The sequence below is a fragment of the Eleutherodactylus coqui genome, chromosome 7 (genome assembly GCF_035609145.1).
Source record: "Eleutherodactylus coqui strain aEleCoq1 chromosome 7, aEleCoq1.hap1, whole genome shotgun sequence".
In the NCBI taxonomy this organism is placed as follows: domain Eukaryota; kingdom Metazoa; phylum Chordata; class Amphibia; order Anura; family Eleutherodactylidae; genus Eleutherodactylus; species Eleutherodactylus coqui.
In genome coordinates, this window is record NC_089843.1 from 49,590,070 (window position 1) to 49,616,246 (window position 26,177).

Below are 26,177 nucleotides of genomic sequence, written 5' to 3' on the forward strand. Positions count from 1 at the left end.
GCAGACTTGCAGATGTTGACAAGTGCCTCAATTTTATGCTTAACGCTTACCATGATGTCTAGTATCACCACGAAGCGCCAAAGCATACTGCCACATGAGAGTCAGGATGGCCGAGCGGTCTAAGGCGCTGTGTTCAGGTCGCAGTCTCCTCTGGAGGCGTGGGTTCGAATCCCACTTCTGACAGGCTAGCTTTTCCTTAAATATTAAGCAAGGCCATTTTTCTCAGGGCTCGAAGTCCCCCCGAAGTCAACTTTGAAAGCAGTTTGAGGAACAAGAAACCCTCCATCAGAAAGGAGGCTAGCTTTTCCTTAAATATTAAGCAAGGCCATTTTTCTCAGGGCTCCCGAAGTCAACTTTGAAAGCAGTTTGAGGAACAAGAAACGCTCCATCAGAAAGGGGAAAAAAACACCACGCCAATCCCTTTTCTTCCTGCTTCATAGGCCACTGGTCTGGTTAAACCACGGGGTGTGAGTTTCATTCTCGGTGCCTAACTTCTAGGCTGATGCTCAAAAGGAACATTGGAACCCCGTTAGCCAGTAGAACATAATATGCTTGTTCTCGGGGAGAGAAGCTAATTAACCTTGCAGATAAGATTCCTTTGAATGGTCAATTGATGTTGCTGCAAGCTTTGGAAACCACTCAGGTTTCTTTTTCAGGGTTCTGATAGGATATATCTGAAGAAACATTTATACACATACTAGGCTGATGTCAAAATCCTGCTTCTAAACCAGCAACTTGAAGAAAGGTAGAAAAAGTCCTTCAAGCTTTCCTCCGTTCAACCTTTGAATGCGAAATACTCAATCAGATCGTGGAAGATCACCACCAGTAAGTGACAAACTGATCCAGTCTTTATACTTCATCCCAAGAATTGGACTCTTAATGTCACCATTTTTTCTTTGCGCTTTGCATTTTTTTTTCACACCTGCGTATTTAGGATAGCTGCATGATCTTTCCTGGAGGCGTGGGTTCAAATCCCACCCCATGACAGCCAAGTGTTTGCTCTTACGCGTCACGGATTGGGATTCCAGCGGGGGTCTGTGTGAGGAGCGGCAAAGTTGCTCTGTTCTGCGCAAGTGCAGACTTGCAGATGTTGACAAGTGCCTCAATTTTATGCTTAACGCTTACCATGATGTCTAGTATCACCACGAAGTGCCAAAGCATACTGCCACATGAGAGTCAGGATGGCCGAGCGGTCTAAGGCGCTGCGTTCAGGTCGCAGTCTCCTCTGGAGGCGTGGGTTCGAATCCCACTTCTGACAGGCTAGCTTTTCCTTAAATATTAAGCAAGGCCATTTTTCTCAGGGCTCGAAGTCCCCCCGAAGTCAACTTTGAAAGCAGTTTGAGGAACAAGAAACCCTCCATCAGAAAGGAGGCTAGCTTTTCCTTAAATATTAAGCAAGGCCATTTTTCTCAGGGCTCCCGAAGTCAACTTTGAAAGCAGTTTGAGGAACAAGAAACGCTCCATCATAAAGGGGGAAAAAACACCACGCCAATCCCTTTTCTTCCTGCTTCATAGGCCACTGGTCTGGTTAAACCACGGGGTGTGAGTTTCATTCTCACTGGTGCCTAACTTCTAGGCTGATGCTCAAAAGGAACATTGGAACCCCGTTAGCCAGTAGAACATAATATGCTTGTTCTCGGGGAGAGAAGCTAATTAACCTTGCAGATAAGATTCCTTTGAATGGTCAATTGATGTTGCTGCAAGCTTTGGAAACCACTCAGGTTTCTTTTTCAGGGTTCTGATAGGATATATCTGAAGAAACATTTATACACATACTAGGCTGATGTCAAAATCCTGCTTCTAAACCAGCAACTTGAAGAAAGGTAGAAAAAGTCCTTCAAGCTTTCCTCCGTTCAACCTTTGAATGCGAAATACTCAATCAGATCGTGGAAGATCACCACCAGTAAGTGACAAACTGATCCAGTCTTTATACTTCATCCCAAGAATTGGACTCTTAATGTCACCATTTTTTCTTTGCGCTTTGCATTTTTTTTTCACACCTGCGTATTTAGGATAGCTGCATGATCTTTCCTGGAGGCGTGGGTTCAAATCCCACCCCATGACAGCCAAGTGTTTGCTCTTACGCGTCACGGATTGGGATTCCAGCGGGGGTCTGTGTGAGGAGCGGCAAAGTTGCTCTGTTCTGCGCAAGTGCAGACTTGCAGATGTTGACAAGTGCCTCAATTTTATGCTTAACGCTTACCATGATGTCTAGTATCACCACGAAGTGCCAAAGCATACTGCCACATGAGAGTCAGGATGGCCGAGCGGTCTAAGGCGCTGCGTTCAGGTCGCAGTCTCCTCTGGAGGCGTGGGTTCGAATCCCACTTCTGACAGGCTAGCTTTTCCTTAAATATTAAGCAAGGCCATTTTTCTCAGGGCTCGAAGTCCCCCCGAAGTCAACTTTGAAAGCAGTTTGAGGAACAAGAAACCCTCCATCAGAAAGGAGGCTAGCTTTTCCTTAAATATTAAGCAAGGCCATTTTTCTCAGGGCTCCCGAAGTCAACTTTGAAAGCAGTTTGAGGAACAAGAAACGCTCCATCATAAAGGGGGAAAAAACACCACGCCAATCCCTTTTCTTCCTGCTTCATAGGCCACTGGTCTGGTTAAACCACGGGGTGTGAGTTTCATTCTCACTGGTGCCTAACTTCTAGGCTGATGCTCAAAAGGAACATTGGAACCCCGTTAGCCAGTAGAACATAATATGCTTGTTCTCGGGGAGAGAAGCTAATTAACCTTGCAGATAAGATTCCTTTGAATGGTCAATTGATGTTGCTGCAAGCTTTGGAAACCACTCAGGTTTCTTTTTCAGGGTTCTGATAGGATATATCTGAAGAAACATTTATACACATACTAGGCTGATGTCAAAATCCTGCTTCTAAACCAGCAACTTGAAGAAAGGTAGAAAAAGTCCTTCAAGCTTTCCTCCGTGTTTGCTCTTACGCATCATGGATTGGGATTCCAGCGGGGGTCTGTTTGAGGAGCGGCAAAGTTGCTCTGTTCTGCGCAAGTGCAGACTTGCAGATGTTGACAAGTGCCTCAATTTTATGCTTAACGCTTACCATGATGTCTAGTATCACCACGAAGCGCCAAAGCATACTGCCACATGAGAGTCAGGATGGCCGAGCGGTCTAAGGCGCTGTGTTCAGGTCGCAGTCTCCTCTGGAGGCGTGGGTTCGAATCCCACTTCTGACAGGCTAGCTTTTCCTTAAATATTAAGCAAGGCCATTTTTCTCAGGGCTCGAAGTCCCCCCGAAGTCAACTTTGAAAGCAGTTTGAGGAACAAGAAACCCTCCATCAGAAAGGAGGCTAGCTTTTCCTTAAATATTAAGCAAGGCCATTTTTCTCAGGGCTCCCGAAGTCAACTTTGAAAGCAGTTTGAGGAACAAGAAACGCTCCATCAGAAAGGGGAAAAAAACACCACGCCAATCCCTTTTCTTCCTGCTTCATAGGCCACTGGTCTGGTTAAACCACGGGGTGTGAGTTTCATTCTCGGTGCCTAACTTCTAGGCTGATGCTCAAAAGGAACATTGGAACCCCGTTAGCCAGTAGAACATAATATGCTTGTTCTCGGGGAGAGAAGCTAATTAACCTTGCAGATAAGATTCCTTTGAATGGTCAATTGATGTTGCTGCAAGCTTTGGAAACCACTCAGGTTTCTTTTTCAGGGTTCTGATAGGATATATCTGAAGAAACATTTATACACATACTAGGCTGATGTCAAAATCCTGCTTCTAAACCAGCAACTTGAAGAAAGGTAGAAAAAGTCCTTCAAGCTTTCCTCCGTTCAACCTTTGAATGCGAAATACTCAATCAGATCGTGGAAGATCACCACCAGTAAGTGACAAACTGATCCAGTCTTTATACTTCATCCCAAGAATTGGACTCTTAATGTCACCATTTTTTCTTTGCGCTTTGCATTTTTTTTTCACACCTGCGTATTTAGGATAGCTGCATGATCTTTCCTGGAGGCGTGGGTTCAAATCCCACCCCATGACAGCCAAGTGTTTGCTCTTACGCGTCACGCATTGGGATTCCAGCGGGGGTCTGTGTGAGGAGCGGCAAAGTTGCTCTGTTCTGCGCAAGTGCAGACTTGCAGATGTTGACAAGTGCCTCAATTTTATGCTTAACGCTTACCATGATGTCTAGTATCACCACGAAGCGCCAAAGCATACTGCCACATGAGAGTCAGGATGGCCGAGCGGTCTAAGGCGCTGCGTTCAGGTCGCAGTCTCCTCTGGAGGCGTGGGTTCGAATCCCACTTCTGACAGGCTAGCTTTTCCTTAAATATTAAGCAAGGCCATTTTTCTCAGGGCTCGAAGTCCCCCCGAAGTCAACTTTGAAAGCAGTTTGAGGAACAAGAAACCCTCCATCAGAAAGGAGGCTAGCTTTTCCTTAAATATTAAGCAAGGCCATTTTTCTCAGGGCTCCCGAAGTCAACTTTGAAAGCAGTTTGAGGAACAAGAAACGCTCCATCAGAAAGGGGGAAAAAACACCACGCCAATCCCTTTTCTTCCTGCTTCATAGGCCACTGGTCTGGTTAAACCACGGGGTGTGAGTTTCATTCTCACTGGTGCCTAACTTCTAGGCTGATGCTCAAAAGGAACATTGGAACCCCGTTAGCCAGTAGAACATAATATGCTTGTTCTCGGGGAGAGAAGCTAATTAACCTTGCAGATAAGATTCCTTTGAATGGTCAATTGATGTTGCTGCAAGCTTTGGAAACCACTCAGGTTTCTTTTTCAGGGTTCTGATAGGATATATCTGAAGAAACATTTATACACATACTAGGCTGATGTCAAAATCCTGCTTCTAAACCAGCAACTTGAAGAAAGGTAGAAAAAGTCCTTCAAGCTTTCCTCCGTGTTTGCTCTTACGCATCATGGATTGGGATTCCAGCGGGGGTCTGTTTGAGGAGCGGCAAAGTTGCTCTGTTCTGCGCAAGTGCAGACTTGCAGATGTTGACAAGTGCCTCAATTTTATGCTTAACGCTTACCATGATGTCTAGTATCACCACGAAGCGCCAAAGCATACTGCCACATGAGAGTCAGGATGGCCGAGCGGTCTAAGGCGCTGTGTTCAGGTCGCAGTCTCCTCTGGAGGCGTGGGTTCGAATCCCACTTCTGACAGGCTAGCTTTTCCTTAAATATTAAGCAAGGCCATTTTTCTCAGGGCTCGAAGTCCCCCCGAAGTCAACTTTGAAAGCAGTTTGAGGAACAAGAAACCCTCCATCAGAAAGGAGGCTAGCTTTTCCTTAAATATTAAGCAAGGCCATTTTTCTCAGGGCTCCCGAAGTCAACTTTGAAAGCAGTTTGAGGAACAAGAAACGCTCCATCAGAAAGGGGAAAAAAACACCACGCCAATCCCTTTTCTTCCTGCTTCATAGGCCACTGGTCTGGTTAAACCACGGGGTGTGAGTTTCATTCTCACTGGTGCCTAACTTCTAGGCTGATGCTCAAAAGGAACATTGGAACCCCGTTAGCCAGTAGAACATAATATGCTTGTTCTCGGGGAGAGAAGCTAATTAACCTTGCAGATAAGATTCCTTTGAATGGTCAATTGATGTTGCTGCAAGCTTTGGAAACCACTCAGGTTTCTTTTTCAGGGTTCTGATAGGATATATCTGAAGAAACATTTATACACATACTAGGCTGATGTCAAAATCCTGCTTCTAAACCAGCAACTTGAAGAAAGGTAGAAAAAGTCCTTCAAGCTTTCCTCCGTGTTTGCTCTTACGCATCATGGATTGGGATTCCAGCGGGGGTCTGTTTGAGGAGCGGCAAAGTTGCTCTGTTCTGCGCAAGTGCAGACTTGCAGATGTTGACAAGTGCCTCAATTTTATGCTTAACGCTTACCATGATGTCTAGTATCACCACGAAGCGCCAAAGCATACTGCCACATGAGAGTCAGGATGGCCGAGCGGTCTAAGGCGCTGTGTTCAGGTCGCAGTCTCCTCTGGAGGCGTGGGTTCGAATCCCACTTCTGACAGGCTAGCTTTTCCTTAAATATTAAGCAAGGCCATTTTTCTCAGGGCTCGAAGTCCCCCCGAAGTCAACTTTGAAAGCAGTTTGAGGAACAAGAAACCCTCCATCAGAAAGGAGGCTAGCTTTTCCTTAAATATTAAGCAAGGCCATTTTTCTCAGGGCTCCCGAAGTCAACTTTGAAAGCAGTTTGAGGAACAAGAAACGCTCCATCAGAAAGGGGGAAAAAACACCACGCCAATCCCTTTTCTTCCTGCTTCATAGGCCACTGGTCTGGTTAAACCACGGGGTGTGAGTTTCATTCTCACTGGTGCCTAACTTCTAGGCTGATGCTCAAAAGGAACATTGGAACCCCGTTAGCCAGTAGAACATAATATGCTTGTTCTCGGGGAGAGAAGCTAATTAACCTTGCAGATAAGATTCCTTTGAATGGTCAATTGATGTTGCTGCAAGCTTTGGAAACCACTCAGGTTTCTTTTTCAGGGTTCTGATAGGATATATCTGAAGAAACATTTATACACATACTAGGCTGATGTCAAAATCCTGCTTCTAAACCAGCAACTTGAAGAAAGGTAGAAAAAGTCCTTCAAGCTTTCCTCCGTGTTTGCTCTTACGCATCATGGATTGGGATTCCAGCGGGGGTCTGTTTGAGGAGCGGCAAAGTTGCTCTGTTCTGCGCAAGTGCAGACTTGCAGATGTTGACAAGTGCCTCAATTTTATGCTTAACGCTTACCATGATGTCTAGTATCACCACGAAGCGCCAAAGCATACTGCCACATGAGAGTCAGGATGGCCGAGCGGTCTAAGGCGCTGCGTTCAGGTCGCAGTCTCCTCTGGAGGCGTGGGTTCGAATCCCACTTCTGACAGGCTAGCTTTTCCTTAAATATTAAGCAAGGCCATTTTTCTCAGGGCTCGAAGTCCCCCGAAGTCAACTTTGAAAGCAGTTTGAGGAACAAGAAACCCTCCATCAGAAAGGAGGCTAGCTTTTCCTTAAATATTAAGCAAGGCCATTTTTCTCAGGGCTCCCGAAGTCAACTTTGAAAGCAGTTTGAGGAACAAGAAACGCTCCATCAGAAAGGGGGAAAAAACACCACGCCAATCCCTTTTCTTCCTGCTTCATAGGCCACTGGTCTGGTTAAACCACGGGGTGTGAGTTTCATTCTCACTGGTGCCTAACTTCTAGGCTGATGCTCAAAAGGAACATTGGAACCCCGTTAGCCAGTAGAACATAATATGCTTGTTCTCGGGGAGAGAAGCTAATTAACCTTGCAGATAAGATTCCTTTGAATGGTCAATTGATGTTGCTGCAAGCTTTGGAAACCACTCAGGTTTCTTTTTCAGGGTTCTGATAGGATATATCTGAAGAAACATTTATACACATACTAGGCTGATGTCAAAATCCTGCTTCTAAACCAGCAACTTGAAGAAAGGTAGAAAAAGTCCTTCAAGCTTTCCTCCGTGTTTGCTCTTACGCATCATGGATTGGGATTCCAGCGGGGGTCTGTTTGAGGAGCGGCAAAGTTGCTCTGTTCTGCGCAAGTGCAGACTTGCAGATGTTGACAAGTGCCTCAATTTTATGCTTAACGCTTACCATGATGTCTAGTATCACCACGAAGCGCCAAAGCATACTGCCACATGAGAGTCAGGATGGCCGAGCGGTCTAAGGCGCTGTGTTCAGGTCGCAGTCTCCTCTGGAGGCGTGGGTTCGAATCCCACTTCTGACAGGCTAGCTTTTCCTTAAATATTAAGCAAGGCCATTTTTCTCAGGGCTCCCGAAGTCAACTTTGAAAGCAGTTTGAGGAACAAGAAACGCTCCATCAGAAAGGGGAAAAAAACACCACGCCAATCCCTTTTCTTCCTGCTTCATAGGCCACTGGTCTGGTTAAACCACGGGGTGTGAGTTTCATTCTCACTGGTGCCTAACTTCTAGGCTGATGCTCAAAAGGAACATTGGAACCCCGTTAGCCAGTAGAACATAATATGCTTGTTCTCGGGGAGAGAAGCTAATTAACCTTGCAGATAAGATTCCTTTGAATGGTCAATTGATGTTGCTGCAAGCTTTGGAAACCACTCAGGTTTCTTTTTCAGGGTTCTGATAGGATATATCTGAAGAAACATTTATACACATACTAGGCTGATGTCAAAATCCTGCTTCTAAACCAGCAACTTGAAGAAAGGTAGAAAAAGTCCTTCAAGCTTTCCTCCGTGTTTGCTCTTACGCATCATGGATTGGGATTCCAGCGGGGGTCTGTTTGAGGAGCGGCAAAGTTGCTCTGTTCTGCGCAAGTGCAGACTTGCAGATGTTGACAAGTGCCTCAATTTTATGCTTAACGCTTACCATGATGTCTAGTATCACCACGAAGCGCCAAAGCATACTGCCACATGAGAGTCAGGATGGCCGAGCGGTCTAAGGCGCTGTGTTCAGGTCGCAGTCTCCTCTGGAGGCGTGGGTTCGAATCCCACTTCTGACAGGCTAGCTTTTCCTTAAATATTAAGCAAGGCCATTTTTCTCAGGGCTCGAAGTCCCCCCGAAGTCAACTTTGAAAGCAGTTTGAGGAACAAGAAACCCTCCATCAGAAAGGAGGCTAGCTTTTCCTTAAATATTAAGCAAGGCCATTTTTCTCAGGGCTCCCGAAGTCAACTTTGAAAGCAGTTTGAGGAACAAGAAACGCTCCATCAGAAAGGGGGAAAAAACACCACGCCAATCCCTTTTCTTCCTGCTTCATAGGCCACTGGTCTGGTTAAACCACGGGGTGTGAGTTTCATTCTCACTGGTGCCTAACTTCTAGGCTGATGCTCAAAAGGAACATTGGAACCCCGTTAGCCAGTAGAACATAATATGCTTGTTCTCGGGGAGAGAAGCTAATTAACCTTGCAGATAAGATTCCTTTGAATGGTCAATTGATGTTGCTGCAAGCTTTGGAAACCACTCAGGTTTCTTTTTCAGGGTTCTGATAGGATATATCTGAAGAAACATTTATACACATACTAGGCTGATGTCAAAATCCTGCTTCTAAACCAGCAACTTGAAGAAAGGTAGAAAAAGTCCTTCAAGCTTTCCTCCGTGTTTGCTCTTACGCATCATGGATTGGGATTCCAGCGGGGGTCTGTTTGAGGAGCGGCAAAGTTGCTCTGTTCTGCGCAAGTGCAGACTTGCAGATGTTGACAAGTGCCTCAATTTTATGCTTAACGCTTACCATGATGTCTAGTATCACCACGAAGCGCCAAAACATACTGCCACATGAGAGTCAGGATGGCCGTGCGGTCTAAGGCGCTGCGTTCAGGTCGCAGTCTCCTCTGGAGGCGTGGGTTCGAATCCCACTTCTGACAGGCTAGCTTTTCCTTAAATATTAAGCAAGGCCATTTTTCTCAGGGCTCGAAGTCCCCCGAAGTCAACTTTGAAAGCAGTTTGAGGAACAAGAAACCCTCCATCAGAAAGGAGGCTAGCTTTTCCTTAAATATTAAGCAAGGCCATTTTTCTCAGGGCTCCCGAAGTCAACTTTGAAAGCAGTTTGAGGAACAAGAAACGCTCCATCAGAAAGGGGAAAAAAACACCACGCCAATCCCTTTTCTTCCTGCTTCATAGGCCACTGGTCTGGTTAAACCACGGGGTGTGAGTTTCATTCTCACTGGTGCCTAACTTCTAGGCTGATGCTCAAAAGGAACATTGGAACACCGTTAGCCAGTAGAACATAATATGCTTGTTCTCGGGGAGAGAAGCTAATTAACCTTGCAGATAAGATTCCTTTGAATGGTCAATTGATGTTGCTGCAAGCTTTGGAAACCACTCAGGTTTCTTTTTCAGGGTTCTGATAGGATATATCTGAAGAAACATTTATACACATACTAGGCTGATGTCAAAATCCTGCTTCTAAACCAGCAACTTGAAGAAAGGTAGAAAAAGTCCTTCAAGCTTTCCTCCGTTCAACCTTTGAATGCGAAATACTCAATCAGATCGTGGAAGATCACCACCAGTAAGTGACAAACTGATCCAGTCTTTATACTTCATCCCAAGAATTGGACTCTTAATGTCACCATTTTTTCTTTGCGCTTTGCATTTTTTTTTCACACCTGCGTATTTAGGATAGCTGCATGATCTTTCCTGGAGGCGTGGGTTCAAATCCCACCCCATGACAGCCAAGTGTTTGCTCTTACGCGTCACGGATTGGGATTCCAGCGGGGGTCTGTGTGAGGAGCGGCAAAGTTGCTCTGTTCTGCGCAAGTGCAGACTTGCAGATGTTGACAAGTGCCTCAATTTTATGCTTAACGCTTACCATGATGTCTAGTATCACCACGAAGCGCCAAAGCATACTGCCACATGAGAGTCAGGATGGCCGAGCGGTCTAAGGCGCTGTGTTCAGGTTGCAGTCTCCTCTGGAGGCGTGGGTTCGAATCCCACTTCTGACAGGCTAGCTTTTCCTTAAATATTAAGCAAGGCCATTTTTCTCAGGGCTCGAAGTCCCCCCGAAGTCAACTTTGAAAGCAGTTTGAGGAACAAGAAACCCTCCATCAGAAAGGAGGCTAGCTTTTCCTTAAATATTAAGCAAGGCCATTTTTCTCAGGGCTCCCGAAGTCAACTTTGAAAGCAGTTTGAGGAACAAGAAACGCTCCATCAGAAAGGGGAAAAAAACACCACGCCAATCCCTTTTCTTCCTGCTTCATAGGCCACTGGTCTGGTTAAACCACGGGGTGTGAGTTTCATTCTCACTGGTGCCTAACTTCTAGGCTGATGCTCAAAAGGAACATTGGAACCCCGTTAGCCAGTAGAACATAATATGCTTGTTCTCGGGGAGAGAAGCTAATTAACCTTGCAGATAAGATTCCTTTGAATGGTCAATTGATGTTGCTGCAAGCTTTGGAAACCACTCAGGTTTCTTTTTCAGGGTTCTGATAGGATATATCTGAAGAAACATTTATACACATACTAGGCTGATGTCAAAATCCTGCTTCTAAACCAGCAACTTGAAGAAAGGTAGAAAAAGTCCTTCAAGCTTTCCTCCGTGTTTGCTCTTACGCATCATGGATTGGGATTCCAGCGGGGGTCTGTTTGAGGAGCGGCAAAGTTGCTCTGTTCTGCGCAAGTGCAGACTTGCAGATGTTGACAAGTGCCTCAATTTTATGCTTAACGCTTACCATGATGTCTAGTATCACCACGAAGCGCCAAAGCATACTGCCACATGAGAGTCAGGATGGCCGAGCGGTCTAAGGCGCTGCGTTCAGGTCGCAGTCTCCTCTGGAGGCGTGGGTTCGAATCCCACTTCTGACAGGCTAGCTTTTCCTTAAATATTAAGCAAGGCCATTTTTCTCAGGGCTCGAAGTCCCCCCGAAGTCAACTTTGAAAGCAGTTTGAGGAACAAGAAACCCTCCATCAGAAAGGAGGCTAGCTTTTCCTTAAATATTAAGCAAGGCCATTTTTCTCAGGGCTCCCGAAGTCAACTTTGAAAGCAGTTTGAGGAACAAGAAACGCTCCATCAGAAAGGGGAAAAAAACACCACGCCAATCCCTTTTCTTCCTGCTTCATAGGCCACTGGTCTGGTTAAACCACGGGGTGTGAGTTTCATTCTCACTGGTGCCTAACTTCTAGGCTGATGCTCAAAAGGAACATTGGAACCCCGTTAGCCAGTAGAACATAATATGCTTGTTCTCGGGGAGAGAAGCTAATTAACCTTGCAGATAAGATTCCTTTGAATGGTCAATTGATGTTGCTGCAAGCTTTGGAAACCACTCAGGTTTCTTTTTCAGGGTTCTGATAGGATATATCTGAAGAAACATTTATACACATACTAGGCTGATGTCAAAATCCTGCTTCTAAACCAGCAACTTGAAGAAAGGTAGAAAAAGTCCTTCAAGCTTTCCTCCGTGTTTGCTCTTACGCATCATGGATTGGGATTCCAGCGGGGGTCTGTTTGAGGAGCGGCAAAGTTGCTCTGTTCTGCGCAAGTGCAGACTTGCAGATGTTGACAAGTGCCTCAATTTTATGCTTAACGCTTACCATGATGTCTAGTATCACCACGAAGCGCCAAAGCATACTGCCACATGAGAGTCAGGATGGCCGAGCGGTCTAAGGCGCTGCGTTCAGGTCGCAGTCTCCTCTGGAGGCGTGGGTTCGAATCCCACTTCTGACAGGCTAGCTTTTCCTTAAATATTAAGCAAGGCCATTTTTCTCAGGGCTCGAAGTCCCCCCGAAGTCAACTTTGAAAGCAGTTTGAGGAACAAGAAACCCTCCATCAGAAAGGAGGCTAGCTTTTCCTTAAATATTAAGCAAGGCCATTTTTCTCAGGGCTCCCGAAGTCAACTTTGAAAGCAGTTTGAGGAACAAGAAACGCTCCATCAGAAAGGGGGAAAAAACACCACGCCAATCCCTTTTCTTCCTGCTTCATAGGCCACTGGTCTGGTTAAACCACGGGGTGTGAGTTTCATTCTCACTGGTGCCTAACTTCTAGGCTGATGCTCAAAAGGAACATTGGAACCCCGTTAGCCAGTAGAACATAATATGCTTGTTCTCGGGGAGAGAAGCTAATTAACCTTGCAGATAAGATTCCTTTGAATGGTCAATTGATGTTGCTGCAAGCTTTGGAAACCACTCAGGTTTCTTTTTCAGGGTTCTGATAGGATATATCTGAAGAAACATTTATACACATACTAGGCTGATGTCAAAATCCTGCTTCTAAACCAGCAACTTGAAGAAAGGTAGAAAAAGTCCTTCAAGCTTTCCTCCGTTCAACCTTTGAATGCGAAATACTCAATCAGATCGTGGAAGATCACCACCAGTAAGTGACAAACTGATCCAGTCTTTATACTTCATCCCAAGAATTGGACTCTTAATGTCACCATTTTTTCTTTGCGCTTTGCATTTTTTTTTCACACCTGCGTATTTAGGATAGCTGCATGATCTTTCCTGGAGGCGTGGGTTCAAATCCCACCCCATGACAGCCAAGTGTTTGCTCTTACGCGTCACGGATTGGGATTCCAGCGGGGGTCTGTGTGAGGAGCGGCAAAGTTGCTCTGTTCTGCGCAAGTGCAGACTTGCAGATGTTGACAAGTGCCTCAATTTTATGCTTAACGCTTACCATGATGTCTAGTATCACCACGAAGCGCCAAAGCATACTGCCACATGAGAGTCAGGATGGCCGAGCGGTCTAAGGCGCTGCGTTCAGGTCGCAGTCTCCTCTGGAGGCGTGGGTTCGAATCCCACTTCTGACAGGCTAGCTTTTCCTTAAATATTAAGCAAGGCCATTTTTCTCAGGGCTCGAAGTCCCCCCGAAGTCAACTTTGAAAGCAGTTTGAGGAACAAGAAACCCTCCATCAGAAAGGAGGCTAGCTTTTCCTTAAATATTAAGCAAGGCCATTTTTCTCAGGGCTCCCGAAGTCAACTTTGAAAGCAGTTTGAGGAACAAGAAACGCTCCATCAGAAAGGGGAAAAAAACACCACGCCAATCCCTTTTCTTCCTGCTTCATAGGCCACTGGTCTGGTTAAACCACGGGGTGTGAGTTTCATTCTCACTGGTGCCTAACTTCTAGGCTGATGCTCAAAAGGAACATTGGAACCCCGTTAGCCAGTAGAACATAATATGCTTGTTCTCGGGGAGAGAAGCTAATTAACCTTGCAGATAAGATTCCTTTGAATGGTCAATTGATGTTGCTGCAAGCTTTGGAAACCACTCAGGTTTCTTTTTCAGGGTTCTGATAGGATATATCTGAAGAAACATTTATACACATACTAGGCTGATGTCAAAATCCTGCTTCTAAACCAGCAACTTGAAGAAAGGTAGAAAAAGTCCTTCAAGCTTTCCTCCGTGTTTGCTCTTACGCATCATGGATTGGGATTCCAGTGGGGGTCTGTTTGAGGAGCGGCAAAGTTGCTCTGTTCTGCGCAAGTGCAGACTTGCAGATGTTGACAAGTGCCTCAATTTTATGCTTAACGCTTACCATGATGTCTAGTATCACCACGAAGCGCCAAAGCATACTGCCACATGAGAGTCAGGATGGCCGAGCGGTCTAAGGCGCTGTGTTCAGGTCGCAGTCTCCTCTGGAGGCGTGGGTTCGAATCCCACTTCTGACAGGCTAGCTTTTCCTTAAATATTAAGCAAGGCCATTTTTCTCAGGGCTCGAAGTCCCCCCGAAGTCAACTTTGAAAGCAGTTTGAGGAACAAGAAACCCTCCATCAGAAAGGAGGCTAGCTTTTCCTTAAATATTAAGCAAGGCCATTTTTCTCAGGGCTCCCGAAGTCAACTTTGAAAGCAGTTTGAGGAACAAGAAACGCTCCATCAGAAAGGGGAAAAAAACACCACGCCAATCCCTTTTCTTCCTGCTTCATAGGCCACTGGTCTGGTTAAACCACGGGGTGTGAGTTTCATTCTCGGTGCCTAACTTCTAGGCTGATGCTCAAAAGGAACATTGGAACCCCGTTAGCCAGTAGAACATAATATGCTTGTTCTCGGGGAGAGAAGCTAATTAACCTTGCAGATAAGATTCCTTTGAATGGTCAATTGATGTTGCTGCAAGCTTTGGAAACCACTCAGGTTTCTTTTTCAGGGTTCTGATAGGATATATCTGAAGAAACATTTATACACATACTAGGCTGATGTCAAAATCCTGCTTCTAAACCAGCAACTTGAAGAAAGGTAGAAAAAGTCCTTCAAGCTTTCCTCCGTTCAACCTTTGAATGCGAAATACTCAATCAGATCGTGGAAGATCACCACCAGTAAGTGACAAACTGATCCAGTCTTTATACTTCATCCCAAGAATTGGACTCTTAATGTCACCATTTTTTCTTTGCGCTTTGCATTTTTTTTTCACACCTGCGTATTTAGGATAGCTGCATGATCTTTCCTGGAGGCGTGGGTTCAAATCCCACCCCATGACAGCCAAGTGTTTGCTCTTACGCGTCACGGATTGGGATTCCAGCGGGGGTCTGTGTGAGGAGCGGCAAAGTTGCTCTGTTCTGCGCAAGTGCAGACTTGCAGATGTTGACAAGTGCCTCAATTTTATGCTTAACGCTTACCATGATGTCTAGTATCACCACGAAGCGCCAAAGCATACTGCCACATGAGAGTCAGGATGGCCGAGCGGTCTAAGGCGCTGCGTTCAGGTCGCAGTCTCCTCTGGAGGCGTGGGTTCGAATCCCACTTCTGACAGGCTAGCTTTTCCTTAAATATTAAGCAAGGCCATTTTTCTCAGGGCTCGAAGTCCCCCCGAAGTCAACTTTGAAAGCAGTTTGAGGAACAAGAAACCCTCCATCAGAAAGGAGGCTAGCTTTTCCTTAAATATTAAGCAAGGCCATTTTTCTCAGGGCTCCCGAAGTCAACTTTGAAAGCAGTTTGAGGAACAAGAAACGCTCCATCAGAAAGGGGAAAAAAACACCACGCCAATCCCTTTTCTTCCTGCTTCATAGGCCACTGGTCTGGTTAAACCACGGGGTGTGAGTTTCATTCTCACTGGTGCCTAACTTCTAGGCTGATGCTCAAAAGGAACATTGGAACCCCGTTAGCCAGTAGAACATAATATGCTTGTTCTCGGGGAGAGAAGCTAATTAACCTTGCAGATAAGATTCCTTTGAATGGTCAATTGATGTTGCTGCAAGCTTTGGAAACCACTCAGGTTTCTTTTTCAGGGTTCTGATAGGATATATCTGAAGAAACATTTATACACATACTAGGCTGATGTCAAAATCCTGCTTCTAAACCAGCAACTTGAAGAAAGGTAGAAAAAGTCCTTCAAGCTTTCCTCCGTGTTTGCTCTTACGCATCATGGATTGGGATTCCAGTGGGGGTCTGTTTGAGGAGCGGCAAAGTTGCTCTGTTCTGCGCAAGTGCAGACTTGCAGATGTTGACAAGTGCCTCAATTTTATGCTTAACGCTTACCATGATGTCTAGTATCACCACGAAGCGCCAAAGCATACTGCCACATGAGAGTCAGGATGGCCGAGCGGTCTAAGGCGCTGTGTTCAGGTCGCAGTCTCCTCTGGAGGCGTGGGTTCGAATCCCACTTCTGACAGGCTAGCTTTTCCTTAAATATTAAGCAAGGCCATTTTTCTCAGGGCTCGAAGTCCCCCCGAAGTCAACTTTGAAAGCAGTTTGAGGAACAAGAAACCCTCCATCAGAAAGGAGGCTAGCTTTTCCTTAAATATTAAGCAAGGCCATTTTTCTCAGGGCTCCCGAAGTCAACTTTGAAAGCAGTTTGAGGAACAAGAAACGCTCCATCAGAAAGGGGAAAAAAACACCACGCCAATCCCTTTTCTTCCTGCTTCATAGGCCACTGGTCTGGTTAAACCACGGGGTGTGAGTTTCATTCTCACTGGTGCCTAACTTCTAGGCTGATGCTCAAAAGGAACATTGGAACCCCGTTAGCCAGTAGAACATAATATGCTTGTTCTCGGGGAGAGAAGCTAATTAACCTTGCAGATAAGATTCCTTTGAATGGTCAATTGATGTTGCTGCAAGCTTTGGAAACCACTCAGGTTTCTTTTTCAGGGTTCTGATAGGATATATCTGAAGAAACATTTATACACATACTAGGCTGATGTCAAAATCCTGCTTCTAAACCAGCAACTTGAAGAAAGGTAGAAAAAGTCCTTCAAGCTTTCCTCCGTGTTTGCTCTTACGCATCATGGATTGGGATTCCAGCGGGGGTCTGTTTGAGGAGCGGCAAAGTTGCTCTGTTCTGCGCAAGTGCAGACTTGCAGATGTTGACAAGTGCCTCAATTTTATGCTTAACGCTTACCATGATGTCTAGTATCACCACGAAGCGCCAAAGCATACTGCCACATGAGAGTCAGGATGGCCGAGCGGTCTAAGGCGCTGCGTTCAGGTCGCAGTCTCCTCTGGAGGCGTGGGTTCGAATCCCACTTCTGACAGGCTAGCTTTTCCTTAAATATTAAGCAAGGCCATTTTTCTCAGGGCTCGAAGTCCCCCCGAAGTCAACTTTGAAAGCAGTTTGAGGAACAAGAAACCCTCCATCAGAAAGGAGGCTAGCTTTTCCTTAAATATTAAGCAAGGCCATTTTTCTCAGGGCTCCCGAAGTCAACTTTGAAAGCAGTTTGAGGAACAAGAAACGCTCCATCAGAAAGGGGAAAAAAACACCACGCCAATCCCTTTTCTTCCTGCTTCATAGGCCACTGGTCTGGTTAAACCACGGGGTGTGAGTTTCATTCTCACTGGTGCCTAACTTCTAGGCTGATGCTCAAAAGGAACATTGGAACCCCGTTAGCCAGTAGAACATAATATGCTTGTTCTCGGGGAGAGAAGCTAATTAACCTTGCAGATAAGATTCCTTTGAATGGTCAATTGATGTTGCTGCAAGCTTTGGAAACCACTCAGGTTTCTTTTTCAGGGTTCTGATAGGATATATCTGAAGAAACATTTATACACATACTAGGCTGATGTCAAAATCCTGCTTCTAAACCAGCAACTTGAAGAAAGGTAGAAAAAGTCCTTCAAGCTTTCCTCCGTGTTTGCTCTTACGCATCATGGATTGGGATTCCAGCGGGGGTCTGTTTGAGGAGCGGCAAAGTTGCTCTGTTCTGCGCAAGTGCAGACTTGCAGATGTTGACAAGTGCCTCAATTTTATGCTTAACGCTTACCATGATGTCTAGTATCACCACGAAGCGCCAAAGCATACTGCCACATGAGAGTCAGGATGGCCGAGCGGTCTAAGGCGCTGCGTTCAGGTCGCAGTCTCCTCTGGAGGCGTGGGTTCGAATCCCACTTCTGACAGGCTAGCTTTTCCTTAAATATTAAGCAAGGCCATTTTTCTCAGGGCTCGAAGTCCCCCCGAAGTCAACTTTGAAAGCAGTTTGAGGAACAAGAAACCCTCCATCAGAAAGGAGGCTAGCTTTTCCTTAAATATTAAGCAAGGCCATTTTTCTCAGGGCTCCCGAAGTCAACTTTGAAAGCAGTTTGAGGAACAAGAAACGCTCCATCAGAAAGGGGGAAAAAACACCACGCCAATCCCTTTTCTTCCTGCTTCATAGGCCACTGGTCTGGTTAAACCACGGGGTGTGAGTTTCATTCTCACTGGTGCCTAACTTCTAGGCTGATGCTCAAAAGGAACATTGGAACCCCGTTAGCCAGTAGAACATAATATGCTTGTTCTCGGGGAGAGAAGCTAATTAACCTTGCAGATAAGATTCCTTTGAATGGTCAATTGATGTTGCTGCAAGCTTTGGAAACCACTCAGGTTTCTTTTTCAGGGTTCTGATAGGATATATCTGAAGAAACATTTATACACATACTAGGCTGATGTCAAAATCCTGCTTCTAAACCAGCAACTTGAAGAAAGGTAGAAAAAGTCCTTCAAGCTTTCCTCCGTTCAACCTTTGAATGCGAAATACTCAATCAGATCGTGGAAGATCACCACCAGTAAGTGACAAACTGATCCAGTCTTTATACTTCATCCCAAGAATTGGACTCTTAATGTCACCATTTTTTCTTTGCGCTTTGCATTTTTTTTTCACACCTGCGTATTTAGGATAGCTGCATGATCTTTCCTGGAGGCGTGGGTTCAAATCCCACCCCATGACAGCCAAGTGTTTGCTCTTACGCGTCACGGATTGGGATTCCAGCGGGGGTCTGTGTGAGGAGCGGCAAAGTTGCTCTGTTCTGCGCAAGTGCAGACTTGCAGATGTTGACAAGTGCCTCAATTTTATGCTTAACGCTTACCATGATGTCTAGTATCACCACGAAGCGCCAAAGCATACTGCCACATGAGAGTCAGGATGGCCGAGCGGTCTAAGGCGCTGCGTTCAGGTCGCAGTCTCCTCTGGAGGCGTGGGTTCGAATCCCACTTCTGACAGGCTAGCTTTTCCTTAAATATTAAGCAAGGCCATTTTTCTCAGGGCTCGAAGTCCCCCCGAAGTCAACTTTGAAAGCAGTTTGAGGAACAAGAAACCCTCCATCAGAAAGGAGGCTAGCTTTTCCTTAAATATTAAGCAAGGCCATTTTTCTCAGGGCTCCCGAAGTCAACTTTGAAAGCAGTTTGAGGAACAAGAAACGCTCCATCAGAAAGGGGAAAAAAACACCACGCCAATCCCTTTTCTTCCTGCTTCATAGGCCACTGGTCTGGTTAAACCACGGGGTGTGAGTTTCATTCTCACTGGTGCCTAACTTCTAGGCTGATGCTCAAAAGGAACATTGGAACCCCGTTAGCCAGTAGAACATAATATGCTTGTTCTCGGGGAGAGAAGCTAATTAACCTTGCAGATAAGATTCCTTTGAATGGTCAATTGATGTTGCTGCAAGCTTTGGAAACCACTCAGGTTTCTTTTTCAGGGTTCTGATAGGATATATCTGAAGAAACATTTATACACATACTAGGCTGATGTCAAAATCCTGCTTCTAAACCAGCAACTTGAAGAAAGGTAGAAAAAGTCCTTCAAGCTTTCCTCCGTGTTTGCTCTTACGCATCATGGATTGGGATTCCAGTGGGGGTCTGTTTGAGGAGCGGCAAAGTTGCTCTGTTCTGCGCAAGTGCAGACTTGCAGATGTTGACAAGTGCCTCAATTTTATGCTTAACGCTTACCATGATGTCTAGTATCACCACGAAGCGCCAAAGCATACTGCCACATGAGAGTCAGGATGGCCGAGCGGTCTAAGGCGCTGTGTTCAGGTCGCAGTCTCCTCTGGAGGCGTGGGTTCGAATCCCACTTCTGACAGGCTAGCTTTTCCTTAAATATTAAGCAAGGCCATTTTTCTCAGGGCTCGAAGTCCCCCCGAAGTCAACTTTGAAAGCAGTTTGAGGAACAAGAAACCCTCCATCAGAAAGGAGGCTAGCTTTTCCTTAAATATTAAGCAAGGCCATTTTTCTCAGGGCTCCCGAAGTCAACTTTGAAAGCAGTTTGAGGAACAAGAAACGCTCCATCAGAAAGGGGAAAAAAACACCACGCCAATCCCTTTTCTTCCTGCTTCATAGGCCACTGGTCTGGTTAAACCACGGGGTGTGAGTTTCATTCTCGGTGCCTAACTTCTAGGCTGATGCTCAAAAGGAACATTGGAACCCCGTTAGCCAGTAGAACATAATATGCTTGTTCTCGGGGAGAGAAGCTAATTAACCTTGCAGATAAGATTCCTTTGAATGGTCAATTGATGTTGCTGCAAGCTTTGGAAACCACTCAGGTTTCTTTTTCAGGGTTCTGATAGGATATATCTGAAGAAACATTTATACACATACTAGGCTGATGTCAAAATCCTGCTTCTAAACCAGCAACTTGAAGAAAGGTAGAAAAAGTCCTTCAAGCTTTCCTCCGTTCAACCTTTGAATGCGAAATACTCAATCAGATCGTGGAAGATCACCACCAGTAAGTGACAAACTGATCCAGTCTTTATACTTCATCCCAAGAATTGGACTCTTAATGTCACCATTTTTTCTTTGCGCTTTGCATTTTTTTTTCACACCTGCGTATTTAGGATAGCTGCATGATCTTTCCTGGAGGCGTGGGTTCAAATCCCACCCCATGACAGCCAAGTGTTTGCTCTTACGCGTCACGGATTGGGATTCCAGCGGGGGTCTGTGTGAGGAGCGGCAAAGTTGCTCTGTTCTGCGCAAGTGCAGACTTGCAGATGTTGACAAGTGCCTCAATTTTATGCTTAACGCTTACCATGATGTCTAGTATCACCACGAAGCGCCAAAGCATACTGCCACATGAGAGTCAGGATGGCCGAGCGGTCTAAGGCGCTGCGTTCAGGTCGCAGTCTCCTCTGGAGGCGTGGGTTCGAATCCCACTTCTGACAGGCTAGCTTTTCCTTAAATATTAAGCAAGGCCATTTTTCTCAGGGCTCGAAGTCCCCCCGAAGTCAACTTTGAAAGCAGTTTGAGGAACAAGAAACCCTCCATCAGAAAGGAGGCTAGCTTTTCCTTAAATATTAAGCAAGGCCATTTTTCTCAGGGCTCCCGAAGTCAACTTTGAAAGCAGTTTGAGGAACAAGAAACGCTCCATCAGAAAGGGGAAAAAAACACCACGCCAATCCCTTTTCTTCCTGCTTCATAGGCCACTGGTCTGGTTAAACCACGGGGTGTGAGTTTCATTCTCACTGGTGCCTAACTTCTAGGCTGATGCTCAAAAGGAACATTGGAACCCCGTTAGCCAGTAGAACATAATATGCTTGTTCTCGGGGAGAGAAGCTAATTAACCTTGCAGATAAGATTCCTTTGAATGGTCAATTGATGTTGCTGCAAGCTTTGGAAACCACTCAGGTTTCTTTTTCAGGGTTCTGATAGGATATATCTGAAGAAACATTTATACACATACTAGGCTGATGTCAAAATCCTGCTTCTAAACCAGCAACTTGAAGAAAGGTAGAAAAAGTCCTTCAAGCTTTCCTCCGTGTTTGCTCTTACGCATCATGGATTGGGATTCCAGTGGGGGTCTGTTTGAGGAGCGGCAAAGTTGCTCTGTTCTGCGCAAGTGCAGACTTGCAGATGTTGACAAGTGCCTCAATTTTATGCTTAACGCTTACCATGATGTCTAGTATCACCACGAAGCGCCAAAGCATACTGCCACATGAGAGTCAGGATGGCCGAGCGGTCTAAGGCGCTGTGTTCAGGTCGCAGTCTCCTCTGGAGGCGTGGGTTCGAATCCCACTTCTGACAGGCTAGCTTTTCCTTAAATATTAAGCAAGGCCATTTTTCTCAGGGCTCGAAGTCCCCCCGAAGTCAACTTTGAAAGCAGTTTGAGGAACAAGAAACCCTCCATCAGAAAGGAGGCTAGCTTTTCCTTAAATATTAAGCAAGGCCATTTTTCTCAGGGCTCCCGAAGTCAACTTTGAAAGCAGTTTGAGGAACAAGAAACGCTCCATCAGAAAGGGGAAAAAAACACCACGCCAATCCCTTTTCTTCCTGCTTCATAGGCCACTGGTCTGGTTAAACCACGGGGTGTGAGTTTCATTCTCACTGGTGCCTAACTTCTAGGCTGATGCTCAAAAGGAACATTGGAACCCCGTTAGCCAGTAGAACATAATATGCTTGTTCTCGGGGAGAGAAGCTAATTAACCTTGCAGATAAGATTCCTTTGAATGGTCAATTGATGTTGCTGCAAGCTTTGGAAACCACTCAGGTTTCTTTTTCAGGGTTCTGATAGGATATATCTGAAGAAACATTTATACACATACTAGGCTGATGTCAAAATCCTGCTTCTAAACCAGCAACTTGAAGAAAGGTAGAAAAAGTCCTTCAAGCTTTCCTCCGTTCAACCTTTGAATGCGAAATACTCAATCAGATCGTGGAAGATCACCACCAGTAAGTGACAAACTGATCCAGTCTTTATACTTCATCCCAAGAATTGGACTCTTAATGTCACCATTTTTTCTTTGCGCTTTGCATTTTTTTTTCACACCTGCGTATTTAGGAAAGCTGCATGATCTTTCCTGGAGGCGTGGGTTCAAATCCCACCCCATGACAGCCAAGTGTTTGCTCTTACGCGTCACGGATTGGGATTCCAGCGGGGGTCTGTGTGAGGAGCGGCAAAGTTGCTCTGTTCTGCGCAAGTGCAGACTTGCAGATGTTGACAAGTGCCTCAATTTTATGCTTAACGCTTACCATGATGTCTAGTATCACCACGAAGCGCCAAAGCATACTGCCACATGAGAGTCAGGATGGCCGAGCGGTCTAAGGCGCTGCGTTCAGGTCGCAGTCTCCTCTGGAGGCGTGGGTTCGAATCCCACTTCTGACAGGCTAGCTTTTCCTTAAATATTAAGCAAGGCCATTTTTCTCAGGGCTCGAAGTCCCCCCGAAGTCAACTTTGAAAGCAGTTTGAGGAACAAGAAACCCTCCATCAGAAAGGAGGCTAGCTTTTCCTTAAATATTAAGCAAGGCCATTTTTCTCAGGGCTCCCGAAGTCAACTTTGAAAGCAGTTTGAGGAACAAGAAACGCTCCATCAGAAAGGGGGAAAAAACACCACGCCAATCCCTTTTCTTCCTGCTTCATAGGCCACTGGTCTGGTTAAACCACGGGGTGTGAGTTTCATTCTCACTGGTGCCTAACTTCTAGGCTGATGCTCAAAAGGAACATTGGAACCCCGTTAGCCAGTAGAACATAATATGCTTGTTCTCGGGGAGAGAAGCTAATTAACCTTGCAGATAAGATTCCTTTGAATGGTCAATTGATGTTGCTGCAAGCTTTGGAAACCACTCAGGTTTCTTTTTCAGGGTACTGATAGGATATATCTGAAGAAACATTTATACACATACTAGGCTGATGTCAAAATCCTGCTTCTAAACCAGCAACTTGAAGAAAGGTAGAAAAAGTCCTTCAAGCTTTCCTCCGTGTTTGCTCTTACGCATCATGGATTGGGATTCCAGCGGGGGTCTGTTTGAGGAGCGGCAAAGTTGCTCTGTTCTGCGCAAGTGCAGACTTGCAGATGTTGACAAGTGCCTCAATTTTATGCTTAACGCTTACCATGATGTCTAGTATCACCACGAAGCGCCAAAGCATACTGCCACATGAGAGTCAGGATGGCCGAGCGGTCTAAGGCGCTGTGTTCAGGTCGCAGTCTCCTCTGGAGGCGTGGGTTCGAATCCCACTTCTGACAGGCTAGCTTTTCCTTAAATATTAAGCAAGGCCATTTTTCTCAGGGCTCGAAGTCCCCCCGAAGTCAACTTTGAAAGCAGTTTGAGGAACAAGAAACCCTCCATCAGAAAGGAGGCTAGCTTTTCCTTAAATATTAAGCAAGGCCATTTTTCTCAGGGCTCCCGAAGTCAACTTTGAAAGCAGTTTGAGGAACAAGAAACGCTCCATCAGAAAGGGGAAAAAAACACCACGCCAATCCCTTTTCTTCCTGCTTCATAGGCCACTGGTCTGGTTAAACCACGGGGTGTGAGTTTCATTCTCACTGGTGCCTAACTTCTAGGCTGATGCTCAAAAGGAACATTGGAACCCCGTTAGCCAGTAGAACATAATATGCTTGTTCTCGGGGAGAGAAGCTAATTAACCTTGCAGATAAGATTCCTTTGAATGGTCAATTGATGTTGCTGCAAGCTTTGGAAACCACTCAGGTTTCTTTTTCAGGGTTCTGATAGGATATATCTGAAGAAACATTTATACACATACTAGGCTGATGTCAAAATCCTGCTTCTAAACCAGCAACTTGAAGAAAGGTAGAAAAAGTCCTTCAAGCTTTCCTCCGTGTTTGCTCTTACGCATCATGGATTGGGATTCCAGTGGGGGTCTGTTTGAGGAGCGGCAAAGTTGCTCTGTTCTGCGCAAGTGCAGACTTGCAGATGTTGACAAGTGCCTCAATTTTATGCTTAACGCTTACCATGATGTCTAGTATCACCACGAAGCGCCAAAGCATACTGCCACATGAGAGTCAGGATGGCCGAGCGGTCTAAGGCGCTGTGTTCAGGTCGCAGTCTCCTCTGGAGGCGTGGGTTCGAATCCCACTTCTGACAGGCTAGCTTTTCCTTAAATATTAAGCAAGGCCATTTTTCTCAGGGCTCGAAGTCCCCCCGAAGTCAACTTTGAAAGCAGTTTGAGGAACAAGAAACCCTCCATCAGAAAGGAGGCTAGCTTTTCCTTAAATATTAAGCAAGGCCATTTTTCTCAGGGCTCCCGAAGTCAACTTTGAAAGCAGTTTGAGGAACAAGAAACGCTCCATCAGAAAGGGGAAAAAAACACCACGCCAATCCCTTTTCTTCCTGCTTCATAGGCCACTGGTCTGGTTAAACCACGGGGTGTGAGTTTCATTCTCGGTGCCTAACTTCTAGGCTGATGCTCAAAAGGAACATTGGAACCCCGTTAGCCAGTAGAACATAATATGCTTGTTCTCGGGGAGAGAAGCTAATTAACCTTGCAGATAAGATTCCTTTGAATGGTCAATTGATGTTGCTGCAAGCTTTGGAAACCACTCAGGTTTCTTTTTCAGGGTTCTGATAGGATATATCTGAAGAAACATTTATACACATACTAGGCTGATGTCAAAATCCTGCTTCTAAACCAGCAACTTGAAGAAAGGTAGAAAAAGTCCTTCAAGCTTTCCTCCGTTCAACCTTTGAATGCGAAATACTCAATCAGATCGTGGAAGATCACCACCAGTAAGTGACAAACTGATCCAGTCTTTATACTTCATCCCAAGAATTGGACTCTTAATGTCACCATTTTTTCTTTGCGCTTTGCATTTTTTTTTCACACCTGCGTATTTAGGAAAGCTGCATGATCTTTCCTGGAGGCGTGGGTTCAAATCCCACCCCATGACAGCCAAGTGTTTGCTCTTACGCGTCACGGATTGGGATTCCAGCGGGGGTCTGTGTGAGGAGCGGCAAAGTTGCTCTGTTCTGCGCAAGTGCAGACTTGCAGATGTTGACAAGTGCCTCAATTTTATGCTTAACGCTTACCATGATGTCTAGTATCACCACGAAGCGCCAAAGCATACTGCCACATGAGAGTCAGGATGGCCGAGCGGTCTAAGGCGCTGCGTTCAGGTCGCAGTCTCCTCTGGAGGCGTGGGTTCGAATCCCACTTCTGACAGGCTAGCTTTTCCTTAAATATTAAGCAAGGCCATTTTTCTCAGGGCTCGAAGTCCCCCCGAAGTCAACTTTGAAAGCAGTTTGAGGAACAAGAAACCCTCCATCAGAAAGGAGGCTAGCTTTTCCTTAAATATTAAGCAAGGCCATTTTTCTCAGGGCTCCCGAAGTCAACTTTGAAAGCAGTTTGAGGAACAAGAAACGCTCCATCAGAAAGGGGGAAAAAACACCACGCCAATCCCTTTTCTTCCTGCTTCATAGGCCACTGGTCTGGTTAAACCACGGGGTGTGAGTTTCATTCTCACTGGTGCCTAACTTCTAGGCTGATGCTCAAAAGGAACATTGGAACCCCGTTAGCCAGTAGAACATAATATGCTTGTTCTCGGGGAGAGAAGCTAATTAACCTTGCAGATAAGATTCCTTTGAATGGTCAATTGATGTTGCTGCAAGCTTTGGAAACCACTCAGGTTTCTTTTTCAGGGTACTGATAGGATATATCTGAAGAAACATTTATACACATACTAGGCTGATGTCAAAATCCTGCTTCTAAACCAGCAACTTGAAGAAAGGTAGAAAAAGTCCTTCAAGCTTTCCTCCGTGTTTGCTCTTACGCATCATGGATTGGGATTCCAGCGGGGGTCTGTTTGAGGAGCGGCAAAGTTGCTCTGTTCTGCGCAAGTGCAGACTTGCAGATGTTGACAAGTGCCTCAATTTTATGCTTAACGCTTACCATGATGTCTAGTA

General features: G+C 45.6%; 28 non-coding genes across 28 annotated transcripts; all 28 read left to right on the forward strand.

Annotated features, from left to right (window-relative positions):
- The first annotated feature begins 100 nt into the window (after positions 1–100).
- Positions 101–183, forward strand: TRNAL-CAG (transfer RNA leucine (anticodon CAG)). Its single transcript has one exon. It is a non-coding gene; the product is annotated as a tRNA-Leu (tRNA).
- A 992-nt stretch (positions 184–1,175) lies between these two features.
- Positions 1,176–1,258, forward strand: TRNAL-CAG (transfer RNA leucine (anticodon CAG)). Its single transcript has one exon. It is a non-coding gene; the product is annotated as a tRNA-Leu (tRNA).
- A 995-nt stretch (positions 1,259–2,253) lies between these two features.
- TRNAL-CAG (transfer RNA leucine (anticodon CAG)) lies at positions 2,254–2,336 on the forward strand. The gene has a single exon. It is a non-coding gene; the product is annotated as a tRNA-Leu (tRNA).
- Positions 2,337–3,112: 776 nt separating this feature from the next.
- On the forward strand, positions 3,113–3,195 carry TRNAL-CAG (transfer RNA leucine (anticodon CAG)). Its single transcript has one exon. It is a non-coding gene; the product is annotated as a tRNA-Leu (tRNA).
- Positions 3,196–4,187: 992 nt separating this feature from the next.
- Positions 4,188–4,270, forward strand: TRNAL-CAG (transfer RNA leucine (anticodon CAG)). The gene has a single exon. It is a non-coding gene; the product is annotated as a tRNA-Leu (tRNA).
- A 776-nt stretch (positions 4,271–5,046) lies between these two features.
- On the forward strand, positions 5,047–5,129 carry TRNAL-CAG (transfer RNA leucine (anticodon CAG)). The gene has a single exon. It is a non-coding gene; the product is annotated as a tRNA-Leu (tRNA).
- A 776-nt stretch (positions 5,130–5,905) lies between these two features.
- On the forward strand, positions 5,906–5,988 carry TRNAL-CAG (transfer RNA leucine (anticodon CAG)). Its single transcript has one exon. It is a non-coding gene; the product is annotated as a tRNA-Leu (tRNA).
- Positions 5,989–6,764: 776 nt separating this feature from the next.
- Positions 6,765–6,847, forward strand: TRNAL-CAG (transfer RNA leucine (anticodon CAG)). Its single transcript has one exon. It is a non-coding gene; the product is annotated as a tRNA-Leu (tRNA).
- A 775-nt stretch (positions 6,848–7,622) lies between these two features.
- On the forward strand, positions 7,623–7,705 carry TRNAL-CAG (transfer RNA leucine (anticodon CAG)). Its single transcript has one exon. It is a non-coding gene; the product is annotated as a tRNA-Leu (tRNA).
- A 664-nt stretch (positions 7,706–8,369) lies between these two features.
- Positions 8,370–8,452, forward strand: TRNAL-CAG (transfer RNA leucine (anticodon CAG)). The gene has a single exon. It is a non-coding gene; the product is annotated as a tRNA-Leu (tRNA).
- Positions 8,453–9,228: 776 nt separating this feature from the next.
- Positions 9,229–9,311, forward strand: TRNAL-CAG (transfer RNA leucine (anticodon CAG)). The gene has a single exon. It is a non-coding gene; the product is annotated as a tRNA-Leu (tRNA).
- Positions 9,312–10,305: 994 nt separating this feature from the next.
- On the forward strand, positions 10,306–10,388 carry TRNAL-CAG (transfer RNA leucine (anticodon CAG)). The gene has a single exon. It is a non-coding gene; the product is annotated as a tRNA-Leu (tRNA).
- Positions 10,389–11,164: 776 nt separating this feature from the next.
- Positions 11,165–11,247, forward strand: TRNAL-CAG (transfer RNA leucine (anticodon CAG)). The gene has a single exon. It is a non-coding gene; the product is annotated as a tRNA-Leu (tRNA).
- Positions 11,248–12,023: 776 nt separating this feature from the next.
- TRNAL-CAG (transfer RNA leucine (anticodon CAG)) lies at positions 12,024–12,106 on the forward strand. Its single transcript has one exon. It is a non-coding gene; the product is annotated as a tRNA-Leu (tRNA).
- Positions 12,107–13,101: 995 nt separating this feature from the next.
- TRNAL-CAG (transfer RNA leucine (anticodon CAG)) lies at positions 13,102–13,184 on the forward strand. The gene has a single exon. It is a non-coding gene; the product is annotated as a tRNA-Leu (tRNA).
- A 776-nt stretch (positions 13,185–13,960) lies between these two features.
- On the forward strand, positions 13,961–14,043 carry TRNAL-CAG (transfer RNA leucine (anticodon CAG)). Its single transcript has one exon. It is a non-coding gene; the product is annotated as a tRNA-Leu (tRNA).
- A 992-nt stretch (positions 14,044–15,035) lies between these two features.
- Positions 15,036–15,118, forward strand: TRNAL-CAG (transfer RNA leucine (anticodon CAG)). Its single transcript has one exon. It is a non-coding gene; the product is annotated as a tRNA-Leu (tRNA).
- Positions 15,119–15,894: 776 nt separating this feature from the next.
- Positions 15,895–15,977, forward strand: TRNAL-CAG (transfer RNA leucine (anticodon CAG)). Its single transcript has one exon. It is a non-coding gene; the product is annotated as a tRNA-Leu (tRNA).
- A 776-nt stretch (positions 15,978–16,753) lies between these two features.
- On the forward strand, positions 16,754–16,836 carry TRNAL-CAG (transfer RNA leucine (anticodon CAG)). The gene has a single exon. It is a non-coding gene; the product is annotated as a tRNA-Leu (tRNA).
- Positions 16,837–17,612: 776 nt separating this feature from the next.
- Positions 17,613–17,695, forward strand: TRNAL-CAG (transfer RNA leucine (anticodon CAG)). Its single transcript has one exon. It is a non-coding gene; the product is annotated as a tRNA-Leu (tRNA).
- A 995-nt stretch (positions 17,696–18,690) lies between these two features.
- TRNAL-CAG (transfer RNA leucine (anticodon CAG)) lies at positions 18,691–18,773 on the forward strand. The gene has a single exon. It is a non-coding gene; the product is annotated as a tRNA-Leu (tRNA).
- A 776-nt stretch (positions 18,774–19,549) lies between these two features.
- TRNAL-CAG (transfer RNA leucine (anticodon CAG)) lies at positions 19,550–19,632 on the forward strand. Its single transcript has one exon. It is a non-coding gene; the product is annotated as a tRNA-Leu (tRNA).
- Positions 19,633–20,624: 992 nt separating this feature from the next.
- TRNAL-CAG (transfer RNA leucine (anticodon CAG)) lies at positions 20,625–20,707 on the forward strand. The gene has a single exon. It is a non-coding gene; the product is annotated as a tRNA-Leu (tRNA).
- Positions 20,708–21,483: 776 nt separating this feature from the next.
- On the forward strand, positions 21,484–21,566 carry TRNAL-CAG (transfer RNA leucine (anticodon CAG)). Its single transcript has one exon. It is a non-coding gene; the product is annotated as a tRNA-Leu (tRNA).
- Positions 21,567–22,561: 995 nt separating this feature from the next.
- Positions 22,562–22,644, forward strand: TRNAL-CAG (transfer RNA leucine (anticodon CAG)). The gene has a single exon. It is a non-coding gene; the product is annotated as a tRNA-Leu (tRNA).
- Positions 22,645–23,420: 776 nt separating this feature from the next.
- On the forward strand, positions 23,421–23,503 carry TRNAL-CAG (transfer RNA leucine (anticodon CAG)). Its single transcript has one exon. It is a non-coding gene; the product is annotated as a tRNA-Leu (tRNA).
- A 776-nt stretch (positions 23,504–24,279) lies between these two features.
- TRNAL-CAG (transfer RNA leucine (anticodon CAG)) lies at positions 24,280–24,362 on the forward strand. The gene has a single exon. It is a non-coding gene; the product is annotated as a tRNA-Leu (tRNA).
- A 992-nt stretch (positions 24,363–25,354) lies between these two features.
- Positions 25,355–25,437, forward strand: TRNAL-CAG (transfer RNA leucine (anticodon CAG)). Its single transcript has one exon. It is a non-coding gene; the product is annotated as a tRNA-Leu (tRNA).
- The last annotated feature ends 740 nt before the right edge of the window (positions 25,438–26,177 follow it).